Here is a 27,853-nt window from a genome sequence, read left to right as displayed (position 1 = left end):
AGAATCTTCAATGGGGTTCCGGTAGATTCAGAGGTAAACTACCTTTCAAATGTTTTGCCTGTGGTAGAGTCAGTCATTATGCTGCCAAATGTCCTCATAAAGATAAATATGATAAAGGGAAGGAAACTGCAAAATGGAATAAAAAACAAAGTGTAAGTAAAAAGAGCTACTATACTCATGAAGATAGCGATGGTTTATCAAATAGTGATGAAGATGAAAATAATAATGACTATAGACTTCTGATGGCTTATGAAGATGATGATTTTTTGGATGATTTAGATGAAGATGATCTTTATGAAGAAATCTCTAAACTCAAAATTTGTTTATAAGAAAAGAATATGATTATAGATACCTTGACATTCCAACTTGCTGAAAGAGAAAAACACAATGAAAAGCTAGAATGTGAAATTGTGGGTTTAAGAAAGGATCTTGAGAAAACAAAAGCTTTCAATCTTAGATTTGCTAAAGGATCTGAAACCTTAAATGAAATTATCAAAGTGCAACACTCTCCTCTGATAAAGACAGGTCTTGGATATACTGAAACATCTCAGAAGCCATCAACCTCCACTAAAAGCTATCGTGACGCAACAAAGAGTAGTGAACAGTTCGAAAATCATTAGCAAAGGAATAAAGCAGAACACTAGGTGAATCAGGCTCAATTTACTTCAAGGATGAACAGAAGCCACAATCAATCTTAGGTAAATCATACTCAATTTGCTTCAAATAATATCAATCAACAGGTCAGTAGGAGGAACTTCAACTACAATCAACAAGTCAGTAGATTCGATAATCACAGGAACTTCTTTAATGGTCAATGTTTCTCATTTCATAATTTTGGATACAAAGCTGCTCAATGTGTTGCTTACAAAACTATCATGACTAGAGAAGCACGAAATCAAAGGAATGTGACAGGGATCAAGAAAATTTCTTATAATAACTTTTCTCTTCTTGAAAATGAAATAGATTGTGCAAACTGTAACAACTTTGGCCATGAAGAATCTGAATGCAGGAGTAAATTTCGGCAAATAGCTCAAAAAGAGAAAACTCCATTAAATCCCAAAATATGGAGAAAGAAAGAACCACAAACCGAAAGATGTGGTATAGGCTTGTATGTAGAAGGATAAGAAAACCAGTGGTACATCGACAGTGGATGCTCAAAACACATGACAGGTGACAGAGAAAAACTTCACTCATATAATGCCTTAGAAAAGGAAAAGAGTGTCTCATTTGGAAATGACGCTCCTGCTGTCATAAAAGGTAAAGGCTCTGTTTTCTTGAAAGAAAAAGTTAAAGCTAGGAATGTTATGTATGTTGATGGCTTAAAGCATAATCGGTTGAGTGTGAGTCAAATGTGTGATCAAGAAAATGAAGTAGTGTTTTGATCAAATGGATGTGTTGTTCGTGAGCTTGATACAGGAGAAACCGTGATTAAAGGGACAAGAACTCCAAACAACCTATAAGTACTCAAGGGAGGACAACAATAGTGCTATCTAAGCAAAAATGATGAAAATTGGCTATGGCACAAAAGATTGGGACTAAGCTTTTCTGAAATAAGAAAAGCATGCAGATTCCAAGCTGTTCGTGATCTTCCAAATATCAACATTCCTAAAAATACTGTATGCAAATCATGTCAATTCGGTAAGCAAACCATATCTCAATTCATCGAAAAGGAAGGATCATCTAGTAAGCCTCTTGAACTTGTTCATACAGATTTATGTGGTCCATCAAGGAAAAATTCACCTCGTGGAGAAGAATACTTTATATTGTTCATTGATGATTTTTCTAGAATGTGTTGGATAGGTCTTCTAAAGCATAAAGATGAAGAATTTGAAAAGTTAAAAGCCTTCAAAGCCTTGGTTGAAAATGAATCATATCACAAAATCAAATGCCTCAGATTTGATCGAGGAGGGGAATTTACCTCAGACGAATTATTTGACTTTCTTGAACAACATGGAATAAAAAGGCAGCTCTCCACCGCAAGGACTCCTCAACAAAATGGAGTGGCAGAAAGGATGAACAGAACTGTTCAACAAATGGCTCGTGCTATGCTAGATGAATTCAGAACTCCTGTAACCTTCTGAGGTGACGCTGCTTTCATCGCCGTCACTATTCTTAATCAAGCAAATGTTCAGGTAAACATCACTCAAACTCCACATGAACTTTGGTATGGTAAGACTCCTACTGTAAAATACTTCAAAGTTTTTGGAAGCAAATGCTACATCAAAAGGACAGATGAAAAACTTGGTAAGTTTGAACCCAGAGAAAATGAAGGTATTCTTCTTGGTTACTCTTCCCGAAGTAAAGGATACAAATGCTACAACAAAAGACTTGGGAAAATTATTGATAGTATTGATGTTGTGGTTGATGAAGCATGCAAAAATCCAAAATAGATAAAAACCGAAGATTATGACAATGAAGAAGATGAGGATCATTTTCCCATATCGAATCAAACCGATTCTGAAGAAGAAACCAATGAAGCACCAGAAGAAGAGATAACGATAGAAGAAAAGACTCCGTCCAGGTATGTTCAAAAAAATCATCCAAAAACTCAAATCTTAGGAGAAAAAGGGGCAGGTTTGCAGACTAGAAGAACCATTGCCGAAGCTTCAAGCTATCTAGCATTACTGTCTTCCACTGAACCTCAAAATGTAAATGAAGCATGCAGAGATGAATGTTGGGTCAAGGCCATGAATGAAGAACTTGAGCAAATTGAAAAGAATAATGCTTGGGAATTAGTTCCTAGACCTCATGATAAGAATATCATAGGAACTAAATGGATATTCAAAAACAAGATGAACGAAAATGGAGAAGTTATTAGAAACAAGGCCAGACTTGTTTGTAAAGGATATGCTCAACAAGAAGGTATAGACTTTGAAGAAACTTTTGCACCTGTTGCTAGACTTGAAGCCATCAGAATGTTTCTTTCTCTTTCTAGTTTTAAGAAATTCAAAGTATACCAAATGGATGTAAAATCTGCCTTTCTTAATGGAGACTTAGAAGAAGAAGTCTATATTGAACAACCAAAAGGATTCATTCTTGGAAATGATGCAAAACTTGTATGCAAACTCAGGAAAGCTCTCTATGGTCTAAAATAGGCTCCAAGGGCATGGTATTACCGTCTTGACAAATATCTCCACCAACATGGTTTTTCAAAGGGGTCAGCAGATAACAATCTATATACAAAGATAGACACTGATAAATTGCTAATAATTGTTGTGTATGTTAATGATATCATTTTTGGTAGCAATGAAGAATCCATGAGTCAGAATTTTGCTTCAGTAATGCAACAAGAATTTGAAATGTCCTTGCTTGGTGAGCTTACCTACTTTCTTGGTCTACAAGTTCAACAAAATAAAGATGGTATTTTTCTTTCACAAACCAAATATCTCAAACAGATCCTGAAAAAGTATGGCATGGAAGATTCTAAACCAGTATGTACTCCAATGGTAACAGTATGCAGTCTTAGCTCAAATGATGAATCTGCAGCAGTACATCAGCCAACTTACAGATCCATGATTGGCAGTCTTCTTTATCTAACAGGTACCTGACTGGACATTGTGCATGCAATGGGAATAGTTGGAATATTCCGAGCAAATCCAAAGGAATCGCACCTTCAGGCAGTCAAAAGGATTTTCAAATATCTCCAAGGAACACAGAACTTTGGTTTATGGTATTGCAGAGATACAGATCTTAAACTTCATGTATATATAGATGCAGATTGAGTAGGAAGTATTGATGACAGGAAAAGCACTAGTGGTGGTGCATTCTATATGGGTTCCAGGTTAGTGTCTTGGTTCAACAAGAAACAAAGTTCAATTGCATTATCTACAGTTGAAGCAAAATACGTGGCTGCTACATCTTTTTGCACACCACTACTTTGGATGATGCAAACATTGCAAGACATTCAAATCACATGTACTCCACCCATCTCCATTCTATGTGATAATAGAAGTGCCATCAGTATTTCAAAGAATCTAGTAATGCACTCCAAGACCAAGCACATACCCATCAAATATCATTTTCTACGTGAACAAGTGTTTGAACAAAAGGTCAAATTGGAGTATGTTCACTCCAAAGAATAGGTTGCTGACATATTCACTAAACCACTGCCCAGAGAGATAAAGATGGGAGTAGTTGCTGCATCATCCTGCTGTTAAAATCCATTTTTCAGAGAAAGGTGGTTATACGTGAGTTTCATGAAGCATAGTCACGTATATACGCTGGTTTCTATGGGTATAGTCGCGTATATGCTAGTTTGAGGAAAAGCAGTGGGCCAGACTCAGGAGAAAGGAGTCTGATATGGTTCAGTGAATTATCTGCTCTGCTTGATAATGGGTACAGTCTGTGGATGAAATGCGGAAATATGTTGGATCTCATAAGTTGTTGATAACTGAATGATGATGATGCCTTGATAACTCTTCTGATATATGAAATAATTAGATCTGACAGTGAACATCTGACACAAGTTCAAGAGGAGCATATGCTTCTAATAATGCATATTGTTGGCATTAACTTAGAAGGTCTCAGTGCAGATTTTGTTTCAGGTGGAACAGGTATAGGGAGAGAACATGGTTGCTGGTCTGGATGCTGGTTGACAAATGTTGCTGATGATAGTTGCAGATGACTATCATGGTCTTGTTTAAGACATTTGGTCTCTGTTATATATGTCATGTATATCTTTTAATGTAGTGGTCATGAAAAGACCTAATGTGTAACCCCACTATGCATGGGATGAATGATGTAATGTTTCTTGTTTTTGTCTTGTATAAACAATTGATATACCCCCACTTGGTTGAGTGGATGAGTCAAATTTGGTATATCCCCACTTGGTTGGGAGATGGATGTACGTATGAGTCATTGGTGATAGGAAGGTCATTTTTGATGCATGTATAGAGTCATGTTATTCTTTTAGAACATCTTTTTGCAGACCTTGCTTGTGCTCAGGGGGAGCATGGACTCGATCATGGGAGCTCAATCAACACACTTCAGCATATCAGAGAATTTAGCATGCACTCAGGGGGAGCATGACCCTTTTCCCTTGATGTCAAAGGGGGAGAGTGACTTGGTGTGGTTGTTGCCATCAAGTCCAAAGGGGGAGATTGTTGGCATTATGACATAGGTGTTGTCCTTGATGGCAACTCTCTCAGATGACAGATCACAATACAACAGGTTAACAACTTAGAGTTACAGATCAGACTTCACAAAATGAGGAAAGAGAGGTATATGCAAGTTCACCATTGGCCAAGCCACGTATACACGCAGGTTCACTATATACAAGTTGCATATATGTACAACGAAATTTCACAAGAGGAAAAATGTGTATACCTTGGAAAACTAAGTTTTTGAGCCGAACTATTTGGTCCATGGTATTTTGATCCATGGTATAGGTCCAAGGTATTGAGTCCAAGATATTGATGCCAGGTATTTGATCCAAGGTATTGGTCCTAAGTGGTTTTGGTCCATGGTATTGAGAAAGGCCTAAAACTATAAAAGGAGGAGAAGATCATTAGGCCAAGGTACTAAAGTATTGAATATCTGATGAAGAGTGAGATCTAGTATGCAGGTTATTGAGCTATGGTGCATTGCTGGATTTGGACCAAGGAGGAACATTAGCGGTTGATGGAGGATAATATCTAATGATGGATCGGGATCTTAAGGCGTAAAGTGAACTATCATTATGTGTTTTTGCTCATGAATATTCTAGATCTGAATACTGACACATATATTATTCTGTAAATGATATGATCTGGGTATAACTGAAGTCTGGTATAGCTATAGAATTATGAATTAATATTTGCAGATGTATATGTTGGTTGGCTTTGAGGAAAGTGTGTATACACGCAGGTTCAGCACAAGAAAGTAGCGTATACCTTATAATCTATGTTTTAGTTGTTGTTGTTTGTTGGTGTAATATTCTGGGTTCTGGTTATTGTATTCTGGTGACAACATTCTGAAAGATTAGATTGATGGGTTGTCAAAGTGATTGATTGATTTGGTTGTGGTTGGTTCAATAGGAGATTGGTTGATGCAGATATATTTGATGATTGAATGATGTTGTTGATGGATCTAGTCTGAAAATTTATGAAACGTGGTCCTTGGAAGAAAGGAGAAGGTTGTAGCCTTCTGTAGGCCGGCACCTACGTACTAGTAAACATATCAGCTAGTATAAGAGCTAGGGGGTTGTATCTCCCTTCTAGTAGAAGCTGGAAAATGAGAGAAGGTTGTAGCCTTCTGCAGGTAGAAGCCTGCATATTGGTATAAGACTGCACCAGTACAAAAATTGTAAACAGAATTCTCTTATTATTAAAAGAATATAGAGATGATTGCAACAGGTGGTTTTCACCCACATTGGGTTTCCACCTTATATCTTGGTGTTGATGTGTGTTTCTTATGTGTGATGATCTGTTCTATTTTTACTGCACCTGGTTACTGTTTATATGGTTATAATGCACTGATTAAGGATCAATATATGAAGAATTAACTAAATCATAAGTTTGCTAGATATACGCTAGTTGCACTAAACATAGTTGCGTGTACACGTGAGTTCCCTTAACTGAAGTAGCATATATGAATCTGATTATGGAAATAAAAAATTATTAGTTTGATAATACTGATTCACCCCCCCTCTCAGTATTATTTCCAACATCACCCCCTTATCCAATGACAATAAGTGAGATCCATCTACCAAAAAGGATCACATCCATCCTGCTGTTTAGTCTAAAGGAGAGACCAAACTTTCCATATAGGGTAGAGATCACATCCATCCTATCATCCAGTGAAAATTGGGCGAGATCCATCTACCAAAAAGGATCACATCCATCATGTTGTTTAGTCAATATGTGAGATGAAAATTTCCACATGGGGTAGAGATCACAACCATCCTAATGTTTTTTGATCTTCCCAAGTTGACCCTGAAGAGTCTAGTGGTGGAATACCTGCATCCTCCATACTTGAGGGAGATCCAATTGCTATGCAAGGATCACACCATATCATGCCATACTTGAGGGAGATCCACTTTCCATGCAAGGATCACACCATCTCAAGTCATCTCAACCTGTTGACCAGATGGTGAGGCAATCCCAACTTGCCCCACTTGTGGGTAGGATGTATACCAGGGTATACTTTGTTAATCATGAAACGAGGAGATACCAAAATTATCATAATTGGTAAGGATCACACATACCCTATGGTGAAAATAGGCGAGATACCACTTATCACAAGTATAAGGATCACAACCATCCTATTGTTCAGAAATACCTCAACCCCAAGAGCCCTCAATGCTCCATTCCCACCTTAGGGGCTCAAACAAGGGGGAAGAACTATGCTCAGTGTTCTTGATCAGCTGGGGCCCTTACCCTAGAGGGTCACATCTATCTATCCAAGGTGTCCTATGAAGATCAAAACATATCAAAGTCCTCATATTTGGTATCGGCTCAAATAACTCATTGGAGAGTTCAACCATACTGCCTTATGCATTAATTTCGATCAACAATCCTCAATTTTCCTATTTATGAAAGACATTAAATCAACTATCATGTTAAATTAAATACATATCATAACGAAAATAATACCATATTCATCCTTTCTGCCTCTCATCCAAGAAGGAAACAACCACAAGCCTAAACTTGTCTCATACAACAACTTTCTCTCAATTCATGAATATGTCTCTATCCCAGTTATATATATATATATATATATATATATATATATATATATATATATATATATATATATATATATATACGCTTATTTAGCTTGAGGTGCATGCTTGCAACACAAGGACACATCTGGCTATTTCCACTTGATTTAGCAACAATAATCCATCAATGCAATCTAGAAAGTCATGATTATGATTATATACTTCTTATAGCAAGGAAGTCCTCTACTACTCTTCTAAGTGGATCTTGAAACTACTTGGGGTAAACCAGTCTTATTAGCACATAAAATTAGTTAACAAGGAAATACCTTTAACAACATTAGATGTTTATCAATCAAAGCCCAAAATACTTGGTTCAATCTCCAATCATGGGTCTCCTATTCATTCATCTCGAAACTACTGAGGTAGCCCCAAGTTTTCAATCATTACACAAATAATAATAGATGATGGGATCTCATCAAGGGTATCTCCTTCTAAAAGGGAAACTTCTTCAGTCATCATCAATGCATTAAGGTCATTGTTTCTTCAGGGCATAACCATATTAGTTCATACAAAATTGTCATATATTATATCACATACTCAAACTATATCAGGTTCTCACATATATATATATTGTCATGTTATCTTTATGGTTACATATGAACATGTCATCAATCATTCATCAAGAGCAACTACATTCATTGTCACATCTCTATCATGTTATACAATCATTTCCATAAGAGTCATGACCATTTCCATCAGAGTCCTAACATAATCAAATGAGGGTATCCAATTTTAACACATTGTTAAATTTACCATATTGTTAAGTTATCATAGTAGTTACAACTTATCAAAGCCTTGTCGAGATCACCAAGAAGATATTCAGTAGTACCTGAGTGTCAATCTTACAACCATTCTATTATTGCAACCATTGGCAAAAATATCAAGTTACCATAGATCAAAGTCAATGTTTCTAGCTATGCTTTATTTTTAGACAAAATCAAGATATCCAAATATAAATGAGATTTAAACTATAAAGTGCATCAGTATATTGCATGTATCGAGGATAAAACTTACTCACATATGTATATGACCGGCATATGTTACACAAGGCTTTTTTGAAGGGTAATATTCTAGTCATACCTCAGGGCTTAGATTGCCATCGAAGCACAATAGTGTAACAATTATGCTATAATATACAGACCTCGTAATATCCAGATACCTTAGAAAATTGTAGCATATACACTTTTTCATCTCGCATATGCCCAAAATAATTTTTTCTAGTTCTCTGAATAAATTTGCATCAGGTTCCTTTTCATGTTCTAGCTTCTTGTTCCCATTCCATATTTTCTTTACTCTCTCTTTTCCTGCAGCTTCTTGCATCTAGATGATCCTCAAGATGAATTTTCTTATCACTTCTTCATTAGACAGTTAGAGGAATTCAAATACTCAAATATTAATGCAAGAAAGATAAGCAATAATTAAAGAAATAGTTTTAAACAAGAGCAGTGTCATAAAGAAATAACGTAAGTTTAGAAGGTACTTATTTTTAATGAGAGGTGATCAACTCCCTCTTGATCCTACCTTCAAGAGTCATTACTGTGTTAGTTTTTGTAGCATTGATGGTGTTCTTGTCTCAATAGTTGTCAGAGAGGCTAAGAAACACTAGGAATCCGGAATCCAGAAAAGGTTTCAGGAAAATCCACCTAGAAATGCCTTCATTAAGTTAATTGATATGTAATTAATTTTTTCCTAATTCTAACTTAGGGAAAATGATTAATTAACAATAATTAATTAAGGAAGGTTATATTTCTTTAGAAACTAACATGGATTGAATAGGAATCTCAGCATTGATTAGGTTTTAATCTCTTCCATTGGAGTCCCACAGTGAAATTATAAGAAGAATTTGATGGGTAGATGGAGGAACACACTTGAGATCAATTTCCTTAGGCAATTCAAATTTTCCTGAGAGCTGCAACATTTTAACGAAAGAGTTCGAGCCAAAGAAGGGAAGTAGAGACAAAGAGGGGTAGAGACAGTGAGTCCAGAGGAAGTCTTCAAGTTCCAGAGATAGCTTGTAGAGAGGCAGAAATAGGCACAGAGAGGCTGACACAAGGGCTGCACATAAGTCTCTAAAGCGAAATTTGATTTTGCTAGGTAGAAGCTCTTTTTCAGTTCCAGAGGCCATGAATTTTTTCCATAGTGCCGAAGAAGCAATTTATCAGTTAGCAACAAATAGGACTTGAGTAACAATTGTTCCAGGAAATTCATATTCAAGTTCTACACTAGGGTGATGCAGGGTCTGTGCAGGCTAGTTTGGATGATTCACCTGGAGCTGGCATCCAGAGCCCAAATTGCTTATGGGGGTGAGGAGAATTCCTCATAATACATTTTCTGGTGTCTCTCTCCGTATTTTTGCTAGATTATGGTATCCAGTTGTACTTAGAATTTCTCATTGCCGCTTAATAACAAAAACCCTCAACAACTGCAAAAATTCCCAAGTTGGTTTTTTCAGAGGAATTTTGTCAAAAAATAATAGTGTTAAATTTTGTGTGCGTGTTCCAGTATTTTCTCAGTTTCCAATTTATCTTCTGTAGTATTTATATTTGTGAAGATTGCAGTGTGATTAATTCATTGTTTCCATAGCAATAAACTGCTAAATTAATTTACAATTAGAAGAATTAATTCCAGTTGCTGCAATAAAATTTCAATAGTGAAATTTTCACATGGTATCAGATCAAATTTGATCAGACAGGAAGCTCATAAGTGAAAGGAAGAAATCATCCAGATTTAGAGGGACTCTGGAAAATCGATTTCCATATTTTCACAGAGGCTGACTTGGCAGAGGGTTCGATTATTCTAGTGTAGGTGGCAGGAAAAATTCATAGAGCCCAGTAGTAGTTCTAGTAGGCAACATTAAAGCCAAGAAGCATTTCCGATAGAGAATATTTGTATTATCATTGAGCATATTCCTTATTTGGGCACATAAGGGTTTTGTGGAAGTCACTAGAGAAAAATAAGCATTGAGAGGAAGAGAAAATGCACACACAAAAGGAATTTCTCTCAGAGGGTTTCTAGTTGCAGAAATCCAAATTTTCAGTTGCAGCCAAGAGTAGCAATAGACAAATTTTCTCACTCCAAAAGGGAGTGTGAATAGCAGATTCAACAACCGAGCAAGTGAAAGAGGGATATTTCCATTCCAGTTCTAGAGATGGCCAAAGCTGGTCTTGGAGATTGGGATAGGTTGGAGGAAGCCTCCAATTATGTAATCTGGAAGGTTAGGATGTCTTTCCTGCTAGATGAATTCAACCTATATACCGATGAAGAAAATGTTGTGGTAGTACCGAATGATGTATATAAGTTGAGAGAGTACATGAAAGAGATGGCCAAGGCGAAGCAGATGATCTTGGATGGAGTCCGAGACCATATAGTTTCACATATATCTGGAAAGAACACTTCCAAGGAGATGTGGGATGCTCTCGTAGGGTTGTTTCAGAATATTTTTGAGCAACGAAAGATGTCCTTGAAGGAAAATCCAAGAAACATTAGGATGCAAAAGTGTGAAGGCATGGATCCCTTTATCACCGAAATTCAAGAAATCCAGGACTAGTTTGCACCAATGGGGAAGCGCCTCAACCTACAAAAATTGTGTTTGGCCCTAAACAAGGTCTTAGAGGAATGGGAAGTCTTCATCTAAGGTATTTTTGGAAAATACACATTATGAGGGTGGGACAAGGTATGGTCAGACCTAGAGTAAGAGGAGATGAGGTGATATCTAGTAAAGAGCTCCATCAATGGAAGCATCAAAAAGGGTTCGAAAGGTGAGAAGGAGGAAGAGAATGTGGCCCTTGCATCAAAGGGTCCCAGTCAGGGATAAGGTACATAGGAGGAGAAGAAGAAAAATAAGGAACTATTTAAGGTGAAGTGCTTCAAGTGTGGCGAGTTTAGCCACTATAGTACTTAGTTTCCTCAAAGGAAGAAGGAAATGTAGGAGAAGCAGGACCAGGCAACAACATCCACAAAAATAGACAAATTTTCCTTCAGGTTGGAGAAATATATTTTCATGTTTGCAGCTATACCTTCAGGATGAGGTGGGGCGATATGGAGCTATAGTCCTAGAGTTGCAGATATTTGGCAGGGTCCATTGAGGTGTATTCCTCATGGATTATTACCTTGCTACAAGTGCCCACAGTATTCAATAACATGATGGATCAATGTCAGTTGATGCACTTAGATTCCAGGGTGACAATAATAGAGTAGTTGTAGTCAAGTACTGAGGAGCGTAGATGAAATATTAACAACAAAGTAGGAGGATCATATGTAGAATCAACAACAACACAAATTCCTTGTTGGATAGTGCATAAGACAATAATAGTCAGATGCTCAAGACATAAATGCATCAAATAGACACAATTGATTCAATATTTCAAATGCTTCTCAACTGCAGTAGTTGTAGTAGCGCAACAACAATTGAGAGGGAGTTGTAGTGCATGTGTAGAGTTGGAAACAACATAGTAATGTCAACAGTAGCATAGATGCAACATTAGAGTTGTGCAGTGGTTGGTGGGTAGTGACAAGAAGTCACAATGGCCATACATAAAAAATGTATAGAGGGTGATGTAGAGAGAGGGTGTTGTAGTAGTACGAAAATAGAACAACTTTCTTGCTAAGAGGGAGTGTTAGCTTTTGTAGCATCGGATGATGTTCTAGTCTCAACAATTGTTAGAGAGGCTAAGAAACACTAGGAATCTAGAGCCCATAAAAGGTTTCAGGAAAATCCACCTATAAATTCCTTGATTAAGTTAATTAATATCTAATTAATGTTTTCCTAAGTCTAACTTAGGGAAAGTGATTAATTAACAATTAATTGAGGAAGGTGAGATTTCTATAGAAAATCACTTGGATCGCCTAGGAAATAATCGCAACCATTGATTGAGTTTTAATCTTGGATGTTGGAGTCCCATAGTGAGATTATGAGAAGAAGTCAATGGGTAGATGGAAGAACACAGTTGAGACTAATTTCCTTGGGTAGTGTTGGAAATAATGAGAGGGAAGTGAATCAATATTCCTTTTCAATTGTTACTTTTACTAGTTAAATCAATTATATTTAGAACACAAAATGAGCAATAGAAATAAATATTTTTATTAATATAATCTTTATAATGAATCAAGTACAATATATAGGGCTCCAACCCTTGATGAAGACAACAATATTCAATTCCCGAGGCTCCAAGCTGTTTCCAAGCACCATCTTGGTAATTTGTGAGGCTCTAACCTCTAGGGCACCGACCCTGTCTTCTTAAGCCACCGACCTTGATTTTAGAGGATCCAACCCCTAGGGAACCAACCCTTCTCTAGTACAGGCTCTGACCTAGTTTGTTAAGGACATCGATCCTCTAGGGCTCCAACCTTCAGGGCACCAACCCTCTTGGCTCCAAACCACTGCTATACTTTGTCTAGATATGTTTTATAGTAATTCACGGCTCCCAAAATCTTCTTCACTGAGTTCTGTCAATCTAAAGCTTTACTGTAGTCTCCATGCTACATCATTAATGATGACCTTGTCTGATAGAAGGTATCATCGTTTCTATTCATTTTACCCAAGCAAAATATCCAAGTCACATCATGATGACTAATACATCATGGTCTTCAATACTCTCCACACAACTTAAATGTGTCTACAATGAAATGCACTAAGCTTTGTACAAAGACAACTCCCTGTTTCAACCGTCTATCCTAACTGTCACAGTAACTGCTTCGGGAGTGAGGCTTCAAGAGTAAATGCTTCAGAGGAGTGATTGTTCCAGCTATAGGTTGTGTATTCAATTAAAACGACTCTGTCTATGCAGTGTTTTTAACAGATCGCGGGCTGCGCTTCTACGGATTCATTCTAGGTCTAATCCTTTCCATGAATAACCCAGTCAAAAAAATGCTCAACCTTTGGCTTCCTTCTTCTTCCGCTACACCTTCGGCCTCCTTCTATGCTCGCTTGATATTTAACTTCCTCTTTCGCTCGCTCAACCTTTGGATTTTATTTCTTCTGTTCCTTCATGTTCACGATTTGTGAACTATCCTTTGTCTCATTGATAGATGCCCGAGCTCAATTCACTTCTCAAGGTGTTTAACTTATATATATATGAATCTCATCAATACCCAAAAGACAGGTTCATTAGAAGAGAGGCTGACTTGTGTATGGGGTTGCACATTACAAATATATCATAAACCTGTTTATTTATGAAGATTCATATTATAATAGATGTCTGACGGTCCCACATGCCACGTCATTGCTTAAATCGCAATCACAACTTCATAAAACTCCCACAATCGTAACCCTTTGGCTTCACGATATAACATTGCCAATGCCCCTATTTCCGATAGAGCAGATGCGATGCAATATTAAACAGTTGTTAATAAATCCGTCGGGTCCACAATTCTATCGCAATCGGCAGTTTTCCATCATGATGTCTCTTCAAGACTTGGGATATGCGACAACTGTGATATTTCTTTAGGACACATTATAATGGTGCAACGGATCCTCAATACTATTGCAATTGGGGTTTCAACATGATAAGGCTTTAAAGCTTGCAATGCAGTGGATGCGATATTTCAATAGAGCTGTTACCATAAAATGATCAGGTCCGCAGTACATATCGCAATCAACGGATTTCAATGTGGCAAGGCTTTAAAGAGACTTGCGATGTGGCAGATGCGATGTCATATTAAGACGTATTGTAATGGAGCTATTGGGTCCATATTACATATCACAATCAGGGGTTTTGAGCAGTGGCATATAATAGAACCATCGATAAAGACGTCGATATGTTTTCTCCGATGCATTGTGGACTTTAAAGAGTTTCCACGGCTTATTACTCATATGTTCCTTAGCTCTTTCGATATCTTAACTCCTCCGATATGTTAACTCCTCTGATTTTTCTCCGATATTTCATGCGACATCTCCAATATGGCTCTTACTCTTGAGCATATGCGACATTTTAATAAAAATAGATTGTAACAGACTCTTACTCTTGGCTTGCCTTACCTATGGCTTCTCTGTGATTTCCGATGGATACTCTTCGATGGATTTCCTCCTTGGCTTCTTGCTTCTATTACTTCATGGATCTACTTCTCCTTGGATTTCCTCCTTGGATCTACTACTTTTATTCTGTCTGTATATATATATTTAATCCATATGTTGTATTCAGTCCTAGGGTCCTCCATGGGGAACATTATGATCAAAAGAATTTTCCATCACAAACACTGCCATATTGACATTAATGACAACCTTGATTAACAATTGATTCAATATTTTAGATGCTCAAGAGAAAAATGCATCACATAAACACAATTGATTCAATATTTCAGATGCTTCTCAGGTGTAGTAGTTGTAGTAGTGCAAAAACAATTGAGAGGGAGTTGCAGTGCATATGTAGGGTTGTAAACAACATAGTAATGTCAACAGTATAATAGATGCAACATTATAGTTGCGCAATGGTTGCTGGGTAGTGAAAAGCAGTCATAATGGCCATAAATCAAAAACGTATAGAGGGTGATGAAGAGAGAGGGTTTTGTAGTAGTACGACAACATAACACCTTTCTTTCTAAGAGGGAGTGTTAGTTTTTGTAGCATAAGACGATGTTCTAATCTCGACAAATTTTAGACAGGCTAAGCAACACTAGGACTCTAGAACCTGTTGAAGCCCTGAAAATCGGGTCTGCAACAAGGGGGATACCCACCCAGTCCGGACCTTGGTTAGCAACTCCTTTTCCGTTTGGTATAGTGGGTCCGACTAGGGATATGGGACCAGTTTCCCAATCTATGTGTGTGTGTTTTGAGAATTGATATTTCCTTTCTAATAATTCCTAAGTAAAATGCTTTTATTCTAAATCTAATGTAATTGTATTCTAATGAATAGAAATATCTAATTCTAAAACTAACCCGGGATGTAATCTTTTTGTTATGCGATCTAAAATGATTTCAAATGGCAATTGGTAATAAAGATCATTCAACTGCTATGAGAAAATAATTCAATAAAGATAAACCATTTCGTATAAAAAGTTAGACGAAACAATTGTGAAAAACATATCGCATAATAAGCTACTCATATATTAAGCATAAATAAATAGCTATCACCGTACAAAAGTTCCAAATGATAACTCAAGCATTCAAGTATTCATATATAAATAACTGAATATGAATATCACCTTAACACATAAGCATAAATAGTTAAGAGATAAAAGTACCATTTATAACTGGTTCTACTCATGAGCTTCAGCAATAATGATCTATTTCTTCTTAATCCAACATCTACTAAGAGTACAAAAGTGCAACATCAGTAGTAGATATTAAACGCAGATATCAATAAATCTTGTTCCATTCATTCATCAAAACCTCCTCGGAGGGTGCAAAAGTGCATGTTCTGAGGACAAGTTTTTGACAAATTTTAGGACCCTTATCTGAATGCATGAGAAGGGTTTAAATACTACTAGCTAAATCTAAAAATAATTTATTACAAAAATGTAGGATGCGGTTTAAATGTCCATCCTCATTTCAGGCAAAAATAAAGCAAAATTAAACTAAAATTGAATCTAAAACTAAAACTGGCAACTAACTATCTATGTATCTATTCGTTGTAATCACAAGCGTTCAACATTTGCTTGAGGAGAGTTGGCTGGCCGACTTCTGACTTTAGCTGTCTTGCGAAAATGGAATCGGCAAGAGCTTGCGCCATCTTCTCGGTAGAATTAATGATACATTTGAGAGTCATGCACTAGCTGTGTGGTTTTACCAAGTACGTCCAGTAAGAATCCCAATTCAACTTGGTTAACCTTTCAATGGACTCTGCTTTTTCTTGAGCCTTCTGTCTCTAGCTTGTCTGTAGACGCTGTACATTTGGTAGATACCCTGGAGTGGTTTCTGAGATTATATTTGCCCTGTGGAAATTTTCATTGATGCAGTCAATGACATTGTTTGCTGCTATGGCTACTTCTTCTGCCACTTGTTCTGCTTTCCTGATCTGTGCATCCCACTTATTAAAGAGCATTTCTTTGTGGGTGTCATTGATTATGGGTGCGCCTACCTTTTTCCCTTCCTCTGATTCCTGCCAAGACAAATATTCAGTAACTCTTTTATCAATTAAATCGTAATCATGTCGCAAGTCCATGACTTGATTAGTAATTCTATCGCTTATTTCGCAATAAGAGCTCCACTGTGATATTCTTTGGCACAATGTTTCTTGTTGCTGCAGTAGTTGATCATTTAAGGAAATGGATTCTGTGACAAATTTTGTAAGCTTAGGATCATCTTTGTGCATCTCTTGCATAACCTGTAACTGTTTTTCTATTTTGGACAAACTGTTCTGTTATCCTATCTGCATTTGTTGAAAGTCTTGTTGTAGTCTTTCAAGTTGTTTTTGTGCTTCGCTGTTGGCGCTGGCTTGTTGTAGCTGTTGCTGCAAAACCTGTATTTGATCTTATTTTTCTTTTAGTAATTGTTGTACCTCAGATGCTTTATCAATGGTTGCAGAAGCATATGCTCCTGCGATCTGAGATAATTTAGTGAGATTTTCAGTGGGATCGGTGGTAGGATCTTGCCATAGGATGTCTAATTGCTCTGCATCGTGAGAGAGCATGCTTTCCAATTTCCTTTTCTTTCTTTGTCTTCTCACCACAGCCTTATGCTGCGGACTATAAAATACATCAAGAGGAGGAATTTCCTCTATTTTGAGCATAAGTTCAGAAGATGGGGTAATGGGAATATGTTCCATTTCTGGGACATTGCTGATCGTTCCTGTGACTATATCATCCACTGTCTGTACATTACTTTCAGGTGTTTTTGTGCCCTGTCCTTCAATATTGATTAAGTCATTGAATGTCTCCCATTCTTTATCCAGCTCAGTTCTGACTAGTGGTGGCTGGACGATGAGAGGGGGAAGATTTACCTGTGGAGAGGTCAAAACCTGTTGTTCTGGGCGCTCCTTAGACTAGGCAGTATCTCTTACTGACCCTTCGCTTTTATTATGGTCACTTTCAAACCTCTTGGAGTGTTCTGACGTTTCCCTCCTAGACTTAGATTTAGACCTGTCTGTGCCTGAACTTCCACTGAGACTGATATTGGGAGTTGGTTCCCTCACGGGTTCCAAGCGTAATTTATCCAAAAGGATATTAGCTAACCTCCTTTCTCTGTACATTTTGAACTCTTGAAATTCTGCTGGAGGAAATCGAATTTGGGTCGAATGCAAAAATTCTTTAAGTGTACTTTTCTGTTGAAACATATCGTCAAAAAGATCATCTTCTTTAGAAAACACTTTTATTTTGACTGCAGTAGTGAAATTCTTAATGATATCAGAAGGGTCAAAATTTCTTCCTGGAAATTTGAACAATCGTAGACATAACATGTTATTTACTTCTTTGAATGCATGGCCTACATCAAATAGTGAAAAGGCCCCACAGGCCACAGGAAATTATGGCCAAATGGCCTTCTTCTTGTCCTTCAAATATTTACTCATACCTCCTTCTTCGCAGGTCTGATAAGCAATCTCTCGTGCCAATAGTTTATCAGGAACATATAAAGGTAAGACATGAGGGGAAGCGAGACTTCCGAATACCCTGACATATGTGAAAAGTTCTTCTCCGAACCATCTCGCGACAGGGAGCATATTGACCTTTGCTTCGGGAGAAAATCTTGGAGCATCTTTATCATACAACATTTTGTACAGAAGTAACATGATTCGATGACAAATCTTGTAGAAATACGGAATGGACTTGGAATCCCATAATTCTTTGTGATAAATATGAATGGGTAAGGGGTCCTGAGTAGTCCATTTCTAGCCCATTAGAGGAAACTTGGAAATATAACATATTGCATCCATCACATAAGCAGACAAGTAGAAAGGGGGATAAATCCTCTAAGTAGTAGTTATTTTGGACCGGTAATTCAAAATGGCTGTGGCTAGATTGTCGGACAATATCTTAGCCCAATCCATAATAGTAGCATTAGTGGTGGCATCCAATAATGGTAGCCATTCAGATGGAAATTTGTTAACTTCCAGCTTTCCAAGAAGCCTACAGAGCATAGCAACAGCAAAGCAATATGGGGAGGTGAGAGAACCAGTACTATACATACCGTGCTTATCCTTTTTTAGTGGTTCGTGCCTTCTTGACCAGTCCTGGGTGGATTCTGCCAAATCTTCATTTTCTTTAGCGAACTTCTCCATGAACTATTTGTTATAAGTCGCCTATGGCTCTAGTAGATGATACATGAGCCTCAAATCTTGTGTAGTGAACGAGCCAATGAGTCCTTGACCCTGAGTCTTAAATTGTTTGTTTGTGATATCAGCACTTTCCAGTACCCATTTGACCATGTCCGTGTATGGAAGAATTTTGGGCCTTGCCACTATCCGGTGTAGGAACGAACATGCTATCTCTATAATAGACGCCTCAGATGACCCGCGTGAGTCTGCAGTCACTGTAACCTCCATTACCCTCGGATTTTCTTCCTCGAGTAGACTGTACATGCCCTCCCAAGTAGTAATGCCAGCATCTTTGTTACAGGTGGTGTCTGTGTACAAGGGCGTCATTTCTTTATCTTCAAAGCTCGGAGTTTTACCCTTTTTTCCCATAATGTTATGAACACTGCTATGTATATTTCTCTGCTCTTTGCTCCTACAGTTTACAAATGAGGTGAGAGTAATGATAAGAAAAAGGTGATGGGAAAGCTTTAAATGCCGAAAACATATAAAATAAATCACCTTACGTGAAATGGCTCTTCGATCAGATCAAAACCATCTTTCATTAATGATTGCCAACTAACTCATTAATTAACATTAACGCACATAACTGGGCATCGGTTTATGGAAAAAACTTTTTCAAACAACAAGCCTTGTAGATCTGTGATAAGGCGATTTTGCGATTTGCTTCGCAATATTGCAGATTGCAATATCGCATATCGCAATATTGCTAATCCATTGCGTATAACAATCATCTGTTACTGTGTTTTCTGCGAGATGCGATTTGTGAGATGTGCCATTGCATATCGGCTATTTGAGGCATTTTAGCTTTAAGTGATATTCGAGGCATGCGATGCGATGAGTGTTTTTTAGTGCGTGATTTCGCATTGCGATTTTGCAATTTTAGGATTCCGCTTGTAGGATGGCATCCATTACCTTTTTGTGATGCGACGCTCTTTATTGGAGGAGTGGTTTTATGCGAACTTTATCATAAAACTTAAGTGTTTTTTGGTTTTTTGGAAATTCTCCTAAGTTTATGATAGTAAGTTTTATACAGAAAGGAAATACAAGCACTATTTTTTTTTTTTTTATAAGGGTCCCCACTTATTTAATATTAATGATAAAACTAAATAAGAAGGGGGGTTGTTGCTGGCCACAACAATTGGCGATTCACTTGGAAGAACCAGTTATCTCTGCTTTTATTTTGAATTTTCTAAACTTCCAAAACAGAAAGCTTTTCCAGAAAATCAAACTTTATTATAGAAAGATAAAATACACCATGCTTTCAGCTGTCAATGATAGTTTGTTTCTTCTATGTTAACTTTGGTTATTTACTTCCTAGAGCTAGTCATTGTATTTACATCAGTCACTACTTGGTTTATAAAAATAAAAACAAGTTCTTCTCTGTAAATTAGTTTTAAATATGCTCATTTGTCGTAGGTAGAGCCTCTGCTACCAGCAGGAATTTATAGCCTCGACAGGGTTACCTGTTACCCAACAATGATCTTGTATCCTACTTGGAGAAACGTACGATTTTAAAGGGAAATCCATATCCACACTTATTGTTTTTATTTTCTTTTAATCCTTAAAGAACAATGCCTTGGTTTGGTAGCCAAATTATGACAGTGCCATTCACTTGATTTATAACTTTGCTGAACAAGCTGGCTCATGATGAGACCCCTTGTCTTTTGATTGCAACAATCTCGAGTCATTGCCCTGTTGTGGTATGTAGTTTTGGCAAAGTCAGCAAGCTATAATATCTATGATCATGATAATTCATCTCGTGATGAGACCTCTTATTCTTTAAGTCAAAGTGTATCGCTAGATTATTCCTTGAAGCTCGTAATTCCCTAGGTGGGGAGGAAGTCATTGTTTCCTTAAGAATAGCTCTGGACAACAATGGTAGAGTTTTTGGAAAGAGCTTTTCTACAGAGAATCTTTGTTTTGTTATTGATACCTTTCATTTGACTGATATAAAACAAATTCCAACTAAAGGTCACTTTTTATCAAAATTTACAAGGTTGAAACTAGTATCATTTTCAGGCTTATATCCCTTTGACTGTATCTTTGAATAATAATGACCAAGTTTCTAAATCACTTCTATTTATACAAGCAAAAAAGCAAAATCTAAAAGAAATACTTGTCTTTTTTGTGAATTCCAAATGTAACCATTTACAACTGGTTTTATTATTAAACTAAAGGAAAAACTAATTTACAAAAATAGAAGAATGATCTCCTATGGAAAGTATTTTTTAAGGATTTGTCCGTTAACAGGTAAAGATTCTCTTTTTCCTATTAAATCCTATAACATAAAAGCAGATGGACCTAAGATTTCTGCAATTTGGAAAGGACCAAGCCACATTCGTTGAAATTTCGTATGTTTTCCCTTTTCCTCGTGGGCCTTATCCCATTTTAAAACTAGATCTCCAATATAAAATTCCTTTCTGGATATCATGTTTGAATCAAAAGAAGCTTTTACTACATGAGTTATTTTAGCTTGTTCTCGTTGCTCTTCTAGCTTAAGGATTTGCAGCTACCTTAGTTGTAAGGAAGAGGTTGGTGTTTCATCAATATATTGAACTAAGGCCAAGGAGGGGATCGTTAGATGAGTTGGAAGGACCACTTCTTTCCCATAAACTAAATTAAAGGGAGAAGTGCTAATGGAGGCTTTCTTCGTTATTTGGTCTGCCCATAGAGCATATATTAAGGATTTGCTCCAGTTCTTATGAGTTTGATCAATGGTTCGCTTAATGATTCTGATTAAGTTTTTATTCGTTGATTCAGCTAATCCATTCCTCTGTGGGTAATAATTGGTAGAGTATTTAAGTTTGAAACCTCTTTTGGTGAAAATTCAGTCATAGAATTGCTAGAAAAATACAATGCATTATCAAACATTAAAGTAGAGGGTAAACCAAACCTGGTGATTATGAACTGATCTATGAAATCGATGATGTGTTCGGCATTAGCTATCTTGAGAGGAAATGCTTCTACCCATTTAGTAAAATAATCTGTAGCTGTAAGGATATACCTATGATGTTTAGAAGAGTAAGGAATGATCTCACCTATTATGTCCAATCCCCATTGATCAAAACGCTGCTCAATGTTGACTGGTTGCAAAGGCAACGATGGTTTCTTTTGTCTCCCAGCAGCAGTTTGAAAAATTTGAAATTTCCTTACGTAGCTATGTGTGTCTTTGAATAATGTAGGCCAATAATATCCAACACGCAAGATTTTATGTGCGGTAGCATCTCCAACATAATGTCCACCTGCTGGTCCATCGTGGAGTTCCTGCAACACTTTTTCAGCTTCAGATTTCTCAAGACATCTAAGGAGAACAGAATCATAATTCATCCTAAAAAATACATCGTTCATGAGCTGATATTACTTAACCTTCAATCTTAGGGCTCTTTTCTTTGTATAATCTAGATTTGAAGGGGCATATCTGTTCTTTAGATAAAATATGATATCAACATATAATGATTCAACATCGTTTAATCTTACCTCGTACATTTGTACTTCAGCAGATGGTATTTCGGAAATGAGCGATGCTCCAGCCAACATCTTGCAAAAGCCTTGACCTTTTACAATATTTGTTGGTTTAATTTCAGCATCGTATTCTTGTAAGGCAGTAACCCAATTGGCTCTTTTCTCACCCACGTCTTTCTGTACTAAGAGATTTCTTACCGCTAGAAATGGTACTATGATTTTTGTATGGCTTTTAAGCAGAAAGGGTCTGAAATGTTTGATCGCTTTAAAAATAACATAAGTTTGTTTCTCGACATCTAAGTAATTTAATTCAGCCCCTTGTAGATTTGAACTGAAAAAGGCAATTGGGGCTTCCGCCTTGTCTTGATTTGCTTGAGTGAGTATCGTAGCATATGATCTATCAGAGGCAAATGTATATAAAATGAAAGGGTCGGAAAAATTTGGAGTTGCTAAAGATGGGGCGTTAACAATCACTTGTTTAATCAGATTGAATGATTCATATTCGTCTTGGCCCCATTTGAAGATTGAATTCTTTTTAATCATTGCTTGTAAGGGAGATACAATCCTTGAAAAGTCGGGAACAAATCTCTTTACAAAATTAATCTGGCCAAGGAAGGATTGCATAGCTTTCTTGTTGTGAGGCAAGGGTATTTCAGAAATCTCCTTGATTCTGTCGGGATCAATATGGATTCCAGATTTTGACACTATAAATCCAAGAAGTTTTCCTTCACTTAATGCAAAAAAAGACTTTTTCGGGTTAAGTGAAATTCCATACCTTAGACAACGTTGGAAGATCTATTTTAAATCTCTGAGATGATTGCCTCGTTTCTTGGAATATATAGTTATATCATCCAAGTAGATTACTACTGATTTGTTTACTAATCCTTTAAATGTGATGTCCATGGCCCTTTGAAATGTGGCGCCAGCGTTGATCAGACTGAAAGGCATCTTTTGGTATGCATAAGTACCCCATTTGGTTCTGAATGTGGTCTTTAATTGATCGTCGGGATGGACCAAAACTTGGTTGTAGCCAGAGAAACCATCTAAAAATGACATTAACTTTGATCTTGCAACTGCTTATAATATTTGATCCATGGGAGGCAAAGGAAAGTTATCTTTTTGGCAGGCTTTGTTAAGATTCCGAAATTCAATGCAAATTCTAATGTCTCCGTTTTTCTTTCTAATGGGAACCATATTGGAAACCCATTTAGAATTTCGAAACGGAAAAATTATTTTGGCTTTAAATAACTTATTGAGCTCATATTTGATCTGATTTTCTAGATTGGGATGGATCTTCCTCAGCTTTTGCTGGACAGTTTTTTCATCGTTTATCCTTGGGATGGTATGCTGAATGATAGAAGAGTCGTAAGTCTTAAGTTCGTTGTAGTTCTAGGCAAAGACGTTTTTGTATTGTTTCAAGAGACGAACATATGCTAGTCTTTCTTCAGGGGCTAGGCCAAGACCTAGATTGATATTCTGCGGCTTTGTATCAGTCCCTAGATTTACTAATTCATAATTCAGAGTTGAACTTTGAAGTTTTGAATTGGTAGATCTTTTGAATCGATCTTTCAAATCATATAGGTCTTCCAATTTGACTACTGACTTTGGCATACATTATTAGTGCTGTCTTGTTGCAATTGTCTGTCATGTTGGTCCTCATCAATTATCTGATTAGTGTAAGATCCCTCTGATGTGAGGAAGCTTACAATATCAGGATCATCGTTGAATATTCTCCAATTGGTAATGTTATCAGGAATCAAGGGTCTAAAGATTAATTCAATTGAAAATCTATCAGGGCTAAAGTCTTCTGAGGGATTGAGCTTGGAAGCTACGTTTGCCAAGAGGTTAGCACTAGCATTTTGGATTTTGGGAATTGATGAAATATTGAATGCTATAAAACGTTCAGTCAGATCTTGTACTAAAGATTGATAATGCTTTAAATGAACTGATAGACAATGCATAGTATTTCGTACCTGTCTGATAACGATTTTAGAATCTCTGAAGACTTGTAGATATTTGATATCTAATCTGATTGCTTTGTATAATCCTTGGACTAAAGCCTCGTACTCTGCAGTATTATTGGTGCAATCGAACTCGAGTCTACAAGTTAGCATAGTTTTGTTTCCCTCTGGACTGATTAACACGCATCCTGCTCCTGCTCCCTCGTTAGACTTAGAACCGTCAAAAAATAACTTCCAAAATAAAGATTTATTTATAGGACTATCTATAAAATTAATACATTTAGAACTATTTGTTTGAGAAAAATTTTCTACTTGAGATAAAACAAAATGTTCTAAGTAAGGTGAAGTATGAGCATTAAAATTTCCTAAGAAGGAATCAACAGAATAGTTTCCAATTATATTGTTGCTGTATGCTACAGGTTCATTTTCTCCTTCCAATTTTGTTACTATGTATTTCTGATGTCTTTCTCGCTCAACCTTTATTTGATTTGGTTTACCATTGTAAGGGAGCCACATATGCATCCAATCAGTTGCAAAGTATCCATGAAGTTTTTCAGACCAATCTCTACTAAGAATTAAGCCATAGAATTATGGAATATCTGCAACTAAAATGTCGATAACTTGACATACCTTTGGGTTAGATGATAGACTTATGGTAACCTGATTTAGTTCGCCGATCACTTCAACTTGCAAACGGTCCAGCTGAACTATTCGTACTGTTGATTTTTGAGGTTGAACGTTCAACTTTGCACATATTGATTTAGGTAAGATATTAGATGAAGCTCCTGAATCCACTAAGCAATTATGCAAATTTTTGTTGAAAACTTCGTAAGTAAGAAGAAATGGGGGAGTATGAGATCTTGACCTTCCTCCAATTAGAGTGATATCATTTGGATCAACTCTATTAGTCACATTAGTTGGAGGTCTTCCCATCTCATGGGAAGCTTGCGAGATTACAGCGGCGGGCAGAGGTGCAACTGGTACTGCGTGCAATTCTTTCAAAAGTATCTTTTGTTGATGTTTTAACTTGCTCAATTCATAAAAAGTAATGTTAGCCCTTGTCTTCTTCATGTCTTCTATAATATTATACTCCATCTCATCAGAAACAATCAACGTTTTAGATGGAGTTGGTGAATCTGTTTGGACTGGGCTTGTTTGAGTCGCTTTGGGTAACGTTTTCTTAGCTGTTACTTTATCCTTAGGCATTGAGATTGTGCTCTTTGGCTTAGGAGTAGGTTGAGGAGGATCGAGTTGATTTCTGATTCTAGTATTGATTGGCGATGCCTCTTGATCCTCTTCGTCTAGTAGGATGAAATCCCACATACCTTGTACTTCTACAACTTCTTCTTCATCGGTGGGCTCTTTGTTAGCAATTTCGTCTTCTTCTTCTTCTGATTCAGCATTTGTAATAACATTGGGAGGCTTTGAATCAGTCAAAGGATTTCTTCTATAAGGCTTGTATGGCTTTTTAGAAGAAGTTTCTACTACTTGTTTCTTAATGTCAACCATTTCGTTAGACATGGTTTTCAAAACTTTATGCAATCCTTCTAAATTGAATGGGTCTTTCGATTTTTTCTTTGGATCTTCTTTAAAAGTAACCTTCTTAGATTTTTGTTCATCAACGATGTTTTTCTTTTCTAAGGCTATGATACGTTTCTCAACTGCTATTGCTTCCTTCATATTGTCAGCTAAAGTTGTTTTGTTAGCCCTATCAATGAAGATTGCTATGTTTGATGGTAGAGCAAATATGTACCATTCACTTCGAACTTCTTCGCTAGGCTTGGAAGCAGTAGGAATTTTGTTCAACAGTTTATTGAAACGTGAATTAAAATCTTTGATAGGTTCCTTTGACTCAGCCCTAAGGTTAGACAGATCATTGATCAGTGTCGCAGTAGACCTATCATCACCGAACTTAGTCAAGAATTGTTCTTGGAAAATATCCCAACTAGTAATAGATCCAGATGGTAATGAGAAATACCATGATCCAGCTACTCCTTGCAAAGTGTAAGGAAAGAGTCAGACAACAACATCTTCATTAGTAACCCCATTGAGATTTATAGATAACATAAAGTTGTTAATATGTTCTTCTGCTAGCATGCTTGCTTTAGGATTAAACTTAGGCAACCATTTTTCAGGATGGGCCGGTATTTGACTCAAGGGCGCAGGCATTAAGACTGCCCCTGGGTTATTCCATGGAGTTTGGGCCATCGTTGAACTACTAACAGAGGAAAGCGCAGAAGATGATCCCTGCGGTTGGGAAGATGAGGATATTACAGTTCCAGATGATTGAGAAGGAGATGTGGAAGTTCCAGTGGACTGGTGGACAATAATCTGAAGTGGAGGGGTGGATGGTTGACTTTGTGATGGAGAGGTTGAGATGGATGATGATGATGAAAGAGTCTCGCTATCAGACCCTTTAGGTGATTTCCTTGCTCTCTTCCTTGTAGGTAGAGGTAACTCGGTTGGTTCAATACCAAACTTTTCATTCTTCAGTCTGGTAAGAGGATGAGCAGGGTTATATTGTGAAGTCACACAACCTTGAAATTTTTCAGATCTTTGGGGTGACATAGAAAATCGCTGAAGTTTATGGATCAAAGATTCAACTTCAGGAGGTTCAATAGCATATTTCTCTTAAACATTTGGGTTTGTGGCAGTGGTTGTTGTTTTATCGACTTCTTTCTCGAGATTTAAAGATTCCAAATGTGATGGGGAAGTCGGGGGAGATGGTGAGGGTGATTTATTCTCATAATGGTATTTAGATTTAGATTTACTTGCCATTCACAGTTCAGGGCCCTCCTTCTAGCGAAAAATATGTTGAAGCCCTAAAAATCGGGTCTACAACAAGGGGAATACCCACCCGGTCCGGACCTTGGTTAGCAACTCCTTTTCCGTTTGGTATAGTGGGTCTGACTAGGGATATGGGACCAGTTTCCCAATCTATGTGTGTGTGTGTGTGTTGAGAATGGATATTTCCTTTCTAATAATTCCTAAGTAAAATGCCTTTATTATAAATCTAATGTAATTGTATTCTAATGAAAAAAATATCTAATTCTAAAACTAACCCAGGATGTAATCTTTCTGTTATGTGATCTAAAATCATTTCAAATGGAAATTGGTAATAAATATCATTCAACTGCTATGAGAGAAGAATTCAATAAAGATAAACCGTTTCGTATAAAAATTTAGACGAAACAATTGTGAAAAACATATCGCATAATAAGCTACTCATATATTAAGCATAAATAAATAGCTATCACTGTACAGAAGTGCCAAATGATAACTCAAGCATTCAAGCATTCATATATAAATAAATGAATATGAATATCACCTTAACACATAAGCATAAATAGTTAAGAGATAAAAGTACCATTTATAACTGGTTCTACTCATGAGCTTCAACAATAATTATCTATTTCTTCTTAATCCAACATCTACTAAGAGTAAAAAAGTGCAACATCAGTAGTAGATATTAAATGTAGATATCAATAAATCCTGTTCCATTCATTCATCAAAACCTCTTCGGAGGGTGCAAAAGTGCATATTCT

Source organism: Pinus tabuliformis, chromosome 3_1 (assembly GCF_031772625.1).
Source record: "Pinus tabuliformis cultivar Carrire ecotype Pingquan chromosome 3_1, CPIR1, whole genome shotgun sequence".
Classification (NCBI taxonomy): Eukaryota; Viridiplantae; Streptophyta; class Pinopsida; order Pinales; family Pinaceae; genus Pinus; species Pinus tabuliformis.
Note: the sequence above shows the minus strand (reverse complement) of the source record.